Below are 15523 nucleotides of genomic sequence, written 5' to 3' on the forward strand. Positions count from 1 at the left end.
ATCTCATTTGAAACGGAGTGGTGACAAATAGTCAAATAGCCTGCTTGATTTAATCAGGTATGCTATACATTTTTTTTCATTTTAACATTTTTGTACACATCTCCTTAATTTTTATTTCTCACTCCTTCTCTATCTCGTACCTCTACCTAGGCCTGTAAAGGTTCTGTTCGTATCAAAGTCCTCCCTGATTTTTTTCCCCACCAATACTCAAACGTCTTTTGTTTATCTCGACTGCTGACCGTTTGATGCTTCCGTCCAATTTAAAACCAAGCGCTTCTGGAAAGTGTACGTTACATATTGGTCTCACTGGATGAATATCTTCGCATTCCATAAGGATATGCTGGGTGGTCTCGGCATTTTGGCTGCAGCATACACACACCTCATCTTGTTACGAACATTTTCTCCGGTATGATATTATCCTTAGGCAACCAGCTTGAGCCTCGAGTAACAAGGCACTGACTGCCCTTTGTTTCCCTTATAATTTATTGTTCCCAATCTTGTAATTCTCCATAGACTTTCTTGTTTCCATTCTTTGCATCCAATTCGCTGTCTGTTTGTATCACTTCCTTTCTGGTGGCTGCTCATTGTCTATTTACACTTTCAGTTACCCTGTGCTCGTTTGCCAATTTTCTTGACCTATTGCTCCATTCTGTGTCCACGCTTTCCAAGTACAGACGCTTGTGCACTAAGGCGGCCCATTTATTTTCATCCATGTTCCTGTGTATTTCTTCGAAACAAATTTTGCTCAGCTCTTATTTGACTACAGAAGAGGCCCAGCCCCGTCACCCTGTACTACATCACTCGTGGTCTTACCGTGGGCCCCGAAAGCCAACTGGCACCAGTACTCCTTTCCAGTTAGCGCTGGCACCAGTACTCCTTTCCAGATCCCACGCACCATCTCATAATTGTTGTGGCTCGAAGTGCTCTATGTTCGTTTATTGCTGCCATTGAGCTTGCCCTTTATTGTCAGGTTATCTTGGTTGGTGCTTGTGTAAAGTCTTTCCATAGTTCATACAGGGTGTCCCACGTAACTTGAGCCAAACATTAAAGATATGCAAATGCGACGTGCGAAGGAATGCGACGGGAAGCAAATGAAAATATGCATTCCGCCTAATTAGATAATTAGTCTTAAATAATTAATGCATTTCTCAAATATATTATTAGAGGAAAATTGTGAATGCTAAAATAATAGAGCAACATGAGAAACTCCCGATACAGCTTTCTGTTGCTCGATAGGTGCTACATTAGTGTTTTTCCGAAAGTGAAAGAAGCCCGCAAGTACACGCAAGGTGCCTCGAGCAGAAAGTCGCGGCGCAAGCCACAACTTGCCATGGACGCCGGTCGGGCGGTGTTCAAATCCCTCTCGCAGAGGCGACGCAACTTCGCCGCGAAGACCGTGTAGTGCTTAGTCCAGAAAATGTACTTCCTGCGGTGCCTGTTCTCCAGCTTACGCTGTGACTGGGCCGCGTGTGCCACGCAGGCCTTTGATCTTTTTTTGAACTATTAGGCGGTTCGATGTTCAATTAGCTGTCGATAGCAGTAGAAAACTCTAAACATTTGCAAGCTTTAATTAATCCACGTTCATGTACTGAGGCGTTTGCATAATCATGGCCGCTGAAGCTATGTGAAATATTTGTGCATATATGAAGGCGCTTAAGAAACCACTGCAAACCACCGCATGGCTGCAAACCACAGCCATGCGTAAAAATGGAAGGCACAGATGATCGGCAGAAAAGCGTGCAGTGTGCAACTCTACGCACTAGAAAGCTGGTGTCAAAGGATCGGGTTGGCGGCATCGGTGACGCAGCCAGTGCGGTACATGAAGCGTTTCGTGTGTGCTGTTTAGGGTGCATAGGCACTAGGGGATAGAAATGAAATACCCAAATGCACAAGTGAGATTTATTAGCACGTTATAAAGCTTACATGGCTAACATTATGATGCAGTTACTGGGGTTCCTGTTGCCTAATCTTGCAATCTCGCTCACTTTCTATTTGTAGTAAGCGTACCGTGGTCAAATATGGTGGGCGCGAGTCGGCATCACTTTGGCTTGCTGCCCGAGTTTCTTCAAGCCAATTCTGCACCCTGCGGGTCGAAAAGCGGGGCTCCGAAGCCCAGCAAGCACGGAATACCTGCAAAATAATGGTTCACTCCTAGCGCTTGTCCCGCTGGTGAGCACAGGTTTGAGTTTGATGTAGCACACGTGTTATGATCGAGTGAGCTTTCTCAAACGAAGCTGCCCCAGCTCGCATTGCCATACGTACTGCCGAGATATATGATACTCTGAGAGTTGAACGAGAGGCTGAATTGGTCTCCCGGCATTCTCGACTGGAGCCGTCCTTGTGAAACGTTTCATCTAAACATCATTGCACTGCGGCATCGCGGGGAGCACTGGTGTGATTTTTCGAGCGTGCCAACCGATTTGATAATGCATGGCGCGACAACGGCACCATCTGTACATGCAGCACATGAATGACAAAGGAATGGCTTACTTTCTCAACACAGCGATACCGAATTAAGGCGCGTGGCTAGTGCGGTTGCAAAGATAGAAGGGATAACAACAAAATATATTTTCGTTACATGCGGTTTTCAAAGCAATGGCTTTATTGGCCGTATAAGCTTGTAAACATTCGCTTACTAACTAAATTAAGGAGAGGATAGGTAAGCGTCAATAAACGAGGACGTACAAAGAAACAGACCCACAGAGACTGCGCTGTCCTGGTCTGTCTGCTTCTTTCTACGCCCTTGTTCACTCGCGCTTTCACATTCTATCATGGATTCCAACCAAGTAGCCCGCCAACGTGTTTTAAATAAATGAACATGCATGGTGTGATGCGCGCACCGGTAAACACGAACACATCTCGCTATATGATTGCGGAAACTCGGTGTAAAAGTAATGGTGTGAGGAATCGCGACAGCAGCAAGCGAATTGACCTTCGTGAACCTCTCGCTTCAACGCGTACGAAACGTCTAAAGCACAGTGCATACGAAGCTACCAGAATATACGCCCACTCTGCAAGCATGGCAGATCAATGGGAAAATGAGGCCCGCACAGGTGCTCACTTTTCCCACGTCGCAGATCGCCTTCAGGACACACAAGTGCCGGCAACACGTCCCTACGGTGTTCGCCAAAGGCATCGACTAAGGCGTTCGCCATTTCCGTGCCCACTGCCGTAGGAGACGCCGTGGGTGTCTGCACTCTGTATGGAGTGGTGGGCGAGGAGGAGATTGAGGCAGATAGAGAGTGTGATTGTAAAGAGGAAGGGGCGCTGTTTCCTGCAGCCCTTTAAGGAGCACGACTTAGCGTCTTGGGGAAAGAGGGGGATATAAAGAAGAGAGAAGGTTGAGGCGATTGCAGAGCCCGGTACCATAATGTACTGCTGTACACGCTAGTCATGCGTGCATCCGCAATATACATGACAACCCCGTGTCCTCAGGAACATAAGAAGGTGCCTGAAGGCTGAGCCCTGGTGCCGGCCGTGAAACAGCAGTTGGGATGCCGAGGCCACTGGGAGTCCGAGGCGTCGGAATGAGACGCCGAGAAAGGCCCTCTTTTTAAAGAAGGCGAGGCAAGAAGAAAGTAGATGGTCGGTTGTTTGAACCTTACCGCACGCTGAGCAGGCCGCGGATGAAGTCAGGCCTTTGCTGTACCTCCGGGATTCCGTCCAGGAGTAGCCCATCCGGAGGCGCAGCAGGAGAGACCGCTCCTACCTTGTAAAGTCGCGATCAGAAAGTTCAATGGTAGGGCGATCGCTGGCGATGCGCCAATCCGGGGGAGCATCCTTAGGTACTCCACCCGGATAGCCGAAAGCTGTTACAGCAGAGCTGACTGGTACAGTGACATGGAGTGCTGCCTTTGCCCGGGCGTCAGCCTTCGCGTTGACCTGGACAACGATGTGAGAGGGAGCCACTGTAGCGACAACTTCAAGCCACCCTAAACAAGGGCGCGAAGTTTTTTCGCCAGCAGGAGAATGTTAACACCGGCAGTCTCCGGTGGATGAAGAGCAAGGAGCACCACTCGCGAGACGCAGAGGATCACAACCGGAGAATCCAGGCGGTCCTCCGCCAGCATGTCTGCAGCCGGATGGAGGCCAGCCTCTCGACAGTGGTGGAGCTTGCGGCGAAGGGCAGCCGGCACGCTCCCGAGAGCCGAAAGGCAGTGACAGTGGCAGTGACAGATCCAGATGCTGCATTGATGGAGCCGTCCGTGTAGATGTGCAGATGTCTGTCCAGCCGGTCCCTCAACAGGAACGCCGACGCCTGGTGCAAGGCGCAGGGCGGGGATCGCGTTTTCGTGAAGCCGTCCAGCGTAGTAGAGGCCTCCAATGGCTGATGGTGCGGAGGAGGCGGCGGGATGGCTATAGGGGTGGGCGGACGGCCGACATCATCCTCGTACAGCTGACGCAAGCTGCCCATGCACGAGGGAGGTCAGCTCCGCAACCTTGAAAGCAGAGCCGCGCTACCCGGGACGCGATGTAGCCTTTCTACGTGATGCAGGCCAAGCTGACGGAGCAGCAGAGACAGGGGCCAAGTCTTTGCCTCGGCTAGGATGGCAGCGATATAAAAATCATCCGAATGACTTTCCGGTGCTGGAGCTCCAGGCAGTTTACGCGAACCTGCGCGAGGGCCACGAAAGGGAGTGCATAAAGAAGCCTTTACATAGCCGTGGCGGCGTATAGGACGATACCTTGAGGACGATACGTACAGGCCTACTGTCTGGAAGTAGGAAACAAATTCGTCCAGGGCTCGTTGCAAGCAGGACCGAACGACTGCAAGGCTTTACAGATGTCGGATGTGTGCTGGGATGGCAGAACAGAAGTCAGTGCCAAGTTGAAAAGGAAGAGGCTTACGACGGATTCCTGCAGCACTCTGGAACAGGTGGCCCGTGGGGAGCTCACAGTCTTTCCCACCCTTACGCAAAGGGAGCGCCTTGCGAGAAAGGCCATGAAAAGCACGCGAGACATTCTGTAACCCCAAGATTGTCCAGAGAGGGCTCAATGACCGGGTAAGGCAAGCCATCAAAAGCGCTTTCCACATCAAGAAGTACAAGTGGTGCCACTTAGCGCGAGCCTGTTGCGTCCGCCAGGGATAATACGATGTCCGCGATGGAGTGAGCAGCACACCGGGAACGACAGAACCCAGTCTGCTGTTCCGGGAAGAAGTCGAGAGTTCGTGGGATCCACTCGAGACACACCAACGCTGCAGACTCACCTGTACGCTGCTGAGGTAAGGGACACGGGCCTATAGGAGGTGAGTGGTGAGTGCCTTGGAAGACTTTCTCGGTTTCAAGACTGGCGCTACGACAACCATCAACCATGCCCCTGGAAGGCAGCCAGACCACCAGATGTCATTGAAGTAGTCTAGCCGCCATGCGTAGCATTTGGAATGTGATACCGTCCAACCTTGGTGCACCGCATCGCTTTGTGCGGCCCCGACTGGCCAAGAGCTCGTGGCGCGTGATCGGTTGATCACACAGGGATGCAATCTGCGCCGTTGTCCAGGAAGAGTGGTGGCTCAGCAGGTAGGAGGTTTGGGGCCTGCTACGGCACACTGGTAGAACAAGAGTCGGACGGGACCGGTATGAAAAGAGGTCCGCTAGGCGCTCTGCCAGGTCGATTTCGCTAATCCCCAAGGTGATCGCGACGGCCAGAATTGGTTGGCGTATTCTGGGCCCATGCCAGGCACGTACCCAAGGAGGGGCCCGGGGGGGCCCGGGCCCCCCCCGAAATTAAGACGCATACCCCCCCTCCCTCCTCCCCCCACGCCACCATTGCTCATACACATTCTTAAAGCATCGCCAAATCAGTGTTGAGGCTTGACAGCTATTCAGCGGTCCACATTTTGCTGCCTTTCACACTCCTTTTGGATGGCGGCAGTTATCGGCGTCTCCTGGGATGTTATGACCAGTTTCCTCATCAATTCGGTGCCCGCGCGAATAACTCGAGATGTATTTAGTTGTCACCGTCTATTCAAAGGTCAAGCCCATTGTTGTTGCTTCGTATATTCAACCTTCCTCGTTTAGACTGATCCAGAGGCCAGGAAAGGGATTCAGTTCGTGGTCAGCTGGTCTGTGTGCACGTGGAGCGAGTTGCGGCCAAAGAAAATACCAATTGCCTTTAACTTTTCTTTTTGTTCCATTATTTCCTCGAGTGACGGCTCGCCGCGACGCTGACAGATCCTCGGAACGATACCCGTGATATGGGTTAGATAAGGTGGAAAATAAAATGATGCGAGACAGCATCCATCATCAATCCATGCAATAACCCTCAAACTCTTAGGCAATATGACAGTCACCCGTTAAAACAATAGTCGCAAGGATTTGAGAAATTAGGCGATCTCCTAAGAGAGAAAGATAGCCAAGGCAACAGCCAAACAGGAAGGAAAAGCGAAAATTAACAATTGTAACCGTTGTTTATGAAAACATTTATGGATCAACATCTTTTTATTTAAGAAGGAAGTAGAGAAAACACCGCCGGAAATGGAGGACAATTCCGTGTGTTCTGAATGACGCTTCTACAGTTATCATTAGAGCCGCTTAACGTTGCCATTTCTCTCCTGTGCTTATGTAGATGTTTTTCTAACCTTCCGCGGTGGGCGCAGTACGTGTAGAATCGCAGCTTCCTGCGCCATGCACGGTTGTACGCGGCTCGCTGGCACGCATCGTTACGTAGCTTCCCAAATAACAATACGAGTCGGTTGTGGCACTTGTTACAGCAGTGAACAAGGGATCCAAAACAACTGTGATTGTTCCGCAAATGTATATTTTTGTATATTTCTTCCAGAGCTAATTCAAAAAGCGCTACTATAGTCGGATACAACTTAAGAGGAAGCTTTAGCTCGAGCCCAACTCCGACGTGGCTTATATTCAAACGTCTTTCTGAGATAGCCCCTGGACCGATTTTAATAAAGTTTGTTGGATTTGAGAGAGAGAGCTAAACTATAGTGACTGTCAGAAGCGGAATTTCCATTTAGGGCCTGAATTTTGTTAAAAAGATTTTCAAATATTCGACAGTTTGAAAAAAATAGAAGCAAGAAGTCCACAAATCCATAGCTCTGCATCAAGAACAGATATCGCAGTTCTGTAAACGGCATCCATTTTGTCCATGTTTGTTGCACACCTCATTGCTTCCGCCGATGAAAAGACTCTTGAAGAATAGCAGACGCTCCGGAGGTATCAAGTACGACGCCATTTTGAAAAGGCCGCATGACGACGATGTTGTTTGCTTCTGTGATTGGCTGGCGGAGTAACACAACTCCGCGTAGTCCGTGTGCCTTTGTTGTCAACTACTGTTTCTTAAAGTTTTATTCTACTAAAGGAGTAATTATGTTACACGTTCACTTCTGTACTTGTTCTTCGCAGTGTTATTCCTGCGCTTCTTTCCTGCGCGAGTCCATTTGACGTGGTTCTTTGTTTGCCAAGTAAGGGAGAGGCGTATAGCACAGGCGTACCTGTAAAGTACACCTTATTTCATTTCTCTTTTGTGGGTTTACGCGTTTTTATGGCAAATGCTGGACGCTATTCATATTGTACTAGTAAAGGTACACCCCCCCCCTCATTTGCACAGGAAAGTTACCTTGGGTTGGGCCCCCCCCCCGAAAAAAAATCCTGGGTACGTGCCTGGCCCATGCAGGAGCGATCGTAGAAGCTTCCACCCCTTCGAACCGTGACGAGCACCCGAGATGGCTGAGCAGACATTCTGCCAACTGTTCGACGCCCAGGTTTGCCTGGCGTCGGCATACGAGCGTCTATTCGCCGGAAGGCTGTCCAGTGCTCATGCCACTTGGTCCGTAGGACGCGCTGCTCTGCTTTGCGTGGTGCGGCCCATTGATTAGGCACCCGCAGGTCCGGTCGAGGCTGGGCTGGCTGTATGGTCACCCGCGCGGTGGCCGCCGCTGCACTGTGTTGAATAGCCCACATGATGCTCCCGCTGAAATTGTTGGCGAGGATCTTCGGGAAGGTGTCCCTGTGGATCAACGTGCAGTTCCTTGACCTGGGCGATCTAACGGACGAGGGCGTTAGCCTGATGGGAAAGTGATCGGACCTCTAAGTGTCAGGAGCCGTGACTCATGTGGAATAACAGCGCTCTGTTGTGATGCTGAGGTCGATGGTTGTTCTTAAGCTGCGGGTGGCCCTGTGCATGTGAGTGTCCTTCCCAGTGTTCAGGATGACAAGGCCTGCCTGAAGTGTCGCAGATGCCAAAGCTTTGTTTCGGGTGTTACAGCTGCGGCTAGCCCAGATCTGCATTGAAGTCGCCGCAGAGCACGCTCTCTTGTCCAACACGGGCAGACAGCGGCAACAGGCAGCGAGCGTCCCAGGGCCGGCAGGGTCGCACATAGACGCTCGCTACAGTAGTGTCCGTAGATGCGAGCCGCACGGTCACCGCACAGCACTCCATTGGTCCACCGGTCTGGTCAACAAGGGGCATCTCGGCGTGAGAGATGGAGCAGCGCACGTAGACCACACAGCGGGGGTCAGCTTACGCATGGTTGGCGTCCAGGCAGGGGGCCACAGAGCAGGAGGCTAGGGAGCACGTCGTGACACTGGAGTACCCGGTATAGCTGGGGAGTAGGAATGCCTCAGCCGGCACACCAAAATCCAGCAGCGCGCGTACGTCGTAATCGTCCCGTAGGAAGCAGTCCGAGAACACGCACTCATTGCACCGCTGCAATGAGTGCGTGTTCCACAGCAGCACCTTCGGGTGGTGGCGACAGCTCCGCCGGAGGTTAGCCATGGTGCCTACTAGTGCAAAAACATCAAACCGTCCTTTCGGAAAAACCGTTTACCGAGTTATACGATTCGCCGGTTATTCGAATTTCAAAACCGGATAACCGGAGTGATCGGTTATTCGGTTAAAAGTATCCGGATATTCGTATAGCCGGATATTCGGATACCCTTACATTTGTTCATCTGTACTTCTGCCCAAACTACCTCTTTCTCTCTTGTTATTTGATTTGTAGTTATTTTTGCAACCGCTCATGCAAATTCGATATCTTATTTGTTAAAACTCTTCACCTTTCATTCTTTTTAAATTTATTTGTTGGAATTGCTGTGCTTCTAAAATTGTACTACAGGTTTTCCTGCTCAAATTAATCCAAGCGCCAGCTATATTAGTGTAAGCGCCAGTCTATTTAATCCCAGCGCCAACTAATTGATTCTAGGCGCCACGCATTTTAATCCTAACGCCAGTGAATTTAATCCAAAGATGCATTTGCGGAGGTGTTATAAGAATTTCAAAGTAACGACGAAATGCTATAGATTTGCGCCGACCAAGCATACAGTCCAGCATTACACACATCAAAGCCGAACTATCGTTGCAGTCGTTAAGTACTCGCCGTGATATTGCATTGCTGTCATTATTTCATAAATTCATTCATTCTGACGGATTATCCCTACGATGCTTGAAGCATCATGTCTTCACATCGCGCAGATTGCACAATAATTTCAGCTATGTCCGCGTATATGGAGCGACACAAACATTTAACTTTTCGCCACTGCCTCGCGCTATCCGTCTCTGGAACAGCCTTCCGGATAGCATTGCTTCGCTCATAAATCATGATGCGTCTTGCAGTAATTTGGTCAAACATTTTTCTCCAGACTGGGCGCAGGGTTGACTTAGTGCACGGGTACTTATCAATCCCATTACGGTTAGATTTCAATGTATTGCCACGCGTTATGCCAAATGTTTGTTTTCTGTTTCTTTAGCGTTACGCTGTGTATAACGCGTCAACGCAAAGTACCTTGCTGCTTTTATGTAATACTTCTTGCTGTCTTTATGCAATGCTTATCTCTTCATTCCTTTTCTTTTTTCTCTTTGTTTTGACGTCTTTCTGTACATATGTAAATTTCATCGTTTTGTGCCAATGCTTATCTTTCTATGTTTATGCCTCGATATCTTTTTACCGATTGTATGTTGTGAGAACCTGTACCATATGTCCACCACATGCTATGCGTCTTCATAGGCCTGTGAGGTCTTTTCTAAATAAATAAATAAATAAATAAATAAATAAATAAATAAATAAATAACTGAGGAGCTTTATTGCAGAGAATTGTCATGTGACAACAAAAATATCTTTCCTGCGCAATACATCATCAAAATAATGCTCTGTTATGGACATCATAATTATTGCCATGAACTGGTCATGCAAAACGTAGCCATTAGTGGCTTTTCTGACGTGCATTGAAACAAACCGCCATCCAGCAACAAACCATTGGTTCCTAAAGCTGACCAAAACAGGCTGTAAAGAGCGTGACGTTACCTCTCATCATTTTGTTTTCTACAAGCCCCGTTGACCTGGATATCAAATGAACATTCGCCAGCATATTTCTGATTCCCAACCATATTGACATGGATATCAAGCGATCGGGCTTCGAAGGAGCTCTGTGATAGTATCCATGAAGGGCCTGACCACGAGGTAAATGATGTCAAGTGAGGTTGTGTAACTTTCGCGAGCCCACATGTGACTCGCAAAAACAGTGAGATGGATGTCAAACTAACCGCAAAAGCTTTGCGATCGCACACACGTAGCGAACGTCAAACCAAGTGGGAGACGCTGTCATGTGACCTCGCGTATACTACGTGAAATCAGGTGAAACAGACCACGTTAAAAGAGTCACGTGACATCACGTAACTATAGCCAACCCATAGGTAATTACCAACCACGCCGACAGGGATATCAAACGAATGTCACTGCAGTCTTTCCTATTGGAACGCCATCACCTGGGCAGTCACGGCGACTTGCTCACTCGACGGAACGACGTCGACACATCGTTGCCGCGGCTCGTGAACAGCTGCCTGGTTGGTCGTGACCTCAACAGCAGGTGGAGGAAGCTGCTTGCATTAAAACATATTGGCGCGCTAGTTGGCTTGAATCCATGATAGAGCTTGTAAGCGCGACTGAACGAGGACGTATAAAGAAACAGATACACATAGATGGTGCTACTTTCAACTATCGGTTTTATTTTCGCACACATTCATAAATATATACCGTGCGAGCGGAAACAAATGTGACAGCGAAAAAGAACATTCAGGGCTGCATGTCGATGAACCGTACACGTGCAAGGCATGGAGAAATAACATACTGCAATGGTTACGACGATAAACTGAGGAATCGTATCTCCTTTTCAGATAGCGACACTGATAGCGACACTCTCGCACTTTTTCTCTCATTTTGCAATTTCATAGGCTTCCACAATCTCCCTTGTCATCCTGCTATGAGCCCTATACAAAACATAAATATTGCAAACATGGTTTTGCTGGAAGAATCTCGGCAATCAATACCCAAATCATCCGAGATTACCCTAGTGACGTTATATCGATGCTCTTTTAGTCTCTCATTGAGGCCTCTGCCGGTTTGACCAACACACGTTCTTCCGCACGAAAGCGGAATAGCATAGACAACGTTATGAGTGCAGGTTACAAATTGTTTGCGATGTTAAGTATAACATGCTTGCCTTTTGTTATTCTCTGAATTAATCTCTTGCGTAGCTTCTGTAGACGCTCAGCGGCATAGAAAACCACGTCCATCCCCTACTTTGCCACTATTCCTCTGAGATTATGTGAAATGCAATGAATGTATGGTACCACAGCAATTTTCTTTGCTCTAGCAGTGGTACTGCTTCCCTTCGATGTGTTTTTACCCTTACTGCTCAAGCCCTCCGCGACAGACGTGAGAATATGCATCGGGTAACCAGAATCTGCCAGGCGCTTGGCCTGATCTCCGAAACTGGTTCGGGCATTGCACCATGGTATCTCGTTGAACCGTGCCGCATCGTCCCACTGAGTGCTGCAGGAGCTTCCAGAGCTCGCTTGCTTGGCTTCTACATCGTACACAGGATTCTGCCACCCGAAATTCACGCATTGTTCGGGTGCTGCCGCCTTTCAACTAACCACGGGATTTGAATCTGCAAACTGATGCGCTGGGAATGGCAGCGACAAATGCGAATGTATAGAGAAAACTTGCGGCTACTTCTGGAACCTGGAACAAGCGGGAACTCGTGGCGACCATTTTACCGGATCATGGACCGCGCGACGGAATTCCTATGGCAGCACGTTCTCCCAAGCCTGAGGCAGGGATTACAGTAGAAGCCTTCAGCATCAACGAGCCAGGTACACATTGTCGGTGACGTGGCGCTGCCGGACAAGGTACAGCAAGTACTCAAATGTGGGCCGAACTTTGCGACTCAGCCAAAGAAGTCTGCTCCCGATTTGTTGACAATGGTACGACAAGTGTCAAAGCGTGTACCTGAAGCCGAGTCGGAAAGGTGTGTATCAGAGGGTGTCGATGTGCTAACGCGGTCCCGTCGTCTTAGCGAAAGGTTCTCCTTGAATAAGACCGTGAAGTTCATGAAAGACAATGCGCTCACACTTATAATAGCGGATAAGGAGGGTGGATTCGTGGTGATGAACAAGGCGATGTATAATTGAGAGGCTCGTGAAGCCATTTCGTCAACCTTCAGGGTCAATTGGGTATTCATTGCCGAGATTGTTCCTAAAAACCTATGTTTGAAATACTTACATTTGGTATAGGGCTCATAGCAGGTATCAAGGGAGATTGTGGAGGCCTATGAAATCGCAAAATTAGAGGAAAGATGCGTGAGCAATTCATCGGTGTCGCTATCTGAAAAGGAGATACAATTCCGCGGTTTATCATCGTAACCATTGCAGTATATGATGTCACCATGCCTCGCACACGTGTACGGTTCATCGACACGCACCACTGAATGTTCTTTTTCGCTGTCACGTTTGTTTCCGCTCGTACACTATATATTTATCCATGCGTGCGAAAATAAAATCTATAGTTTAAAGTAGCGCTGTCGTTGTGTATCTTTTGCTTTCTGTGTCCTCATTAAGTCACGCTTACACACTCTATCATGGAAGCTGCTTGCAGCAACGGTCTTAGACATACTTGAGTTTCACAGCTCCCTACCCGAGGCCACTGGCCGACGTGGCTGCAGCGGCTGTCACTGGAACTACCGGCGTTGCAGTCGCGTCTTTCGTCACACGCCGTGTGTTGTTTGCTCCTGCTGCGAACTGGCCTGTGCCGCGGGTAATTGTAGTTTAGATAAGCGCTCTCAGTTTTGGGACAAACCTGCCGCGCTTAAGAAAAAGTGACTTTACTTTGTAGGGGTACCTGCGTCAATGCGTCTTGGAGTCACGTCTCTCTTCACGCACGGTGTTTCGTCTAATATGACTGCTGCGATGCTTCGGTTGCCCCACCTAACCTGCACCGCTTGCTCGATAGCGAATTGGGCTCAAATTTTTATGCCAACGTAAATGCGAAAAAACGATATTTCTCTGTGCCAAGCTCGGAATGCACTTGTGGAAGGTGCATCCGGAATGTAGTACGTTGCAAATGGGCGGGCGGATGCGACGATTTCGTTTTCCAACCAACTTTTCCTACTCAGAAGCGTCACACTGGTCTGCTGAGTACTTTTTTTCTAAATAAAGACGAGCGCCCGTTTATAATCTGCAGCGGTATTAAGAACCTATCGCGCGCAGCTGGAGATTGTAAGGTGCACCAAATGCTACTCCTCTGCTCCTCTGCGAACAAAATTGGCAACGCACATTGCGAAGTTTTTTATTTACCTGAGCAAGCTTTTCCAATGTGATCTTGAATCTTTTACTGGTGAGTCACGTGCACATGGTCTGTAAATGGTCGTTCTATATCGTTCTTTTTTTCTTTTTTGTCAAGTGAATGCGCAGGATCACATAAAACCTGATTAGTCATGTCGACGATTACAAGTCTTCACATCCAAATGCAGGCACTCACAGATGGTTTCTTCAGCGTGACTGAGGTGTTCGAGAATAAATGGCCGGAAGCAGGATTCACTAAAGTGCGATCAAATAATGTTTCATTTTGTACGCGTTCAATAATGGCGAAAATGCCAGGATTGTATAGGACGACCTCATTTCTCTGCGGATAAAGAGGGTTGTGGGTAGAGAATCACGTGCATTTGAAGCCACGGGCATTTTTCTCCATCGTATTGCCCATAATTAAATTTCTGTAGTCGCTTGGGGGTTGTGTTCGGAGCCTCACTCGAACAAAGTTCCTTCTACAGCAAGAGATAACGCTGACAAGCTTTTTCAAGTACTGCACTACACTGTGTGTGCTGCACATATGGTCTTGTATGTCACCGTTTTACTTTGACTTGATGTTATGCACACCTGGTCGTGCTTAATTGTTAAGCAGTCTGCTTCTCTGAGGACGATTTCAATTCTGCTTTTCAGGGTAGTATAGCCGCTTTCGTTGTAGCATTTCGTGGAGCAAATTAGGTGCGATACTCTTCAGCGACAACACTTTCAATAACTCAAAAGATTGCACCTACGAGTTGCTCCACGTAAAACGATTCACATATCGCAGCTACGGGGCGTCATCTTCAGTAAATTCAAGCTTTCAGAGTACAGAAGGCAAGATCACGGTCGTGAGATTGTTGGTCACAGTCAGTAGCTCATATTTTGAAGGCACGCGCAACAATATTCCAAGTATAATTGGTTTGCCACGTGCATGAAGTGCATCCCTGCAATCTTCCGCCGAAGTAGCTGCCAACACTCGAGCTGCTTCTGTTGCTGAACTTCGTTTTTGCATCACATTTGTTGACTTCGATATGTGTTCGAGAAGACCAGGAATAACTAAATCATGGAGTCGCGCCGTGAACAAGCGTGTATGTTTCTTGCGGGGAATTAATATATATTTGTTCTCAAGAATTAAAATATACATTGTCGTCCTCAACATGACGCTCACGCACGTCAGACTTATCTGTGGGACATTGCGTCTTTCGGCGCAGCATGTGATTCTGTGTATAAATGTTTCTGCTGGCGGCGAAAATAGTGACCACCAGCATCATGTTACACGTGACCGTTGGAGCAGTCCTGGGCAAAGCAGAACTGCACTGGAAACTTCTTCCTGTTGTGAGACGCCGACACGCTCCTGCGCGAAACTTTTCACCGGAAGGAACCACCGGACATCTCATGACGCCAACAACATGACCACTGTAGCGACAGACCAAGCAGCACTACCGAAATGAAAACAGAAATGAAAGCAGAAACGAAACCAGAAGCGATAGAGGTGACAAAAGACGCGACCACAGCGCCACTAGTTCGCCGAGCGGAGCTCTGAAACTGATGTTGTAAGAACGTTGGCTTGCCAGGCGCCGCGTCGTTAATGCCGTCCTCGCACTCCCCTCGACGTTTCCGGCATTTCGCCCTATCCGTTTGTTCTTCGCTGTCGCTCAAGGGTGGTAGCGAGTCTGACGACTGAGACAGGGCTGCCGCTGGCTTTAAGGAACCTCTGCCCGCCTCGGTGCAAAAGGGGACGTTCTGCGCCGCGATGGTCTCCACTTCGCGCAGCAAGCTCAGGTCTCCTGGAGGCAGGTTTGCAGGTGGGGTGGCGGACGTCTTGACCGAACTGGTATCGGCGAGGCGCGGCACGACTGCCTCGTCGGTATTGTACCCATGGTCCGGCGAGGGTGCGAAAACGGCCGACTCCTGGCGAACAAGCCATGAGTCGACAGGCATGGCAAAGTCG

Source organism: Dermacentor andersoni, chromosome 3 (genome assembly GCF_023375885.2).
Source record: "Dermacentor andersoni chromosome 3, qqDerAnde1_hic_scaffold, whole genome shotgun sequence".
NCBI classification, from domain to species: Eukaryota; Metazoa; Arthropoda; class Arachnida; order Ixodida; family Ixodidae; genus Dermacentor; species Dermacentor andersoni.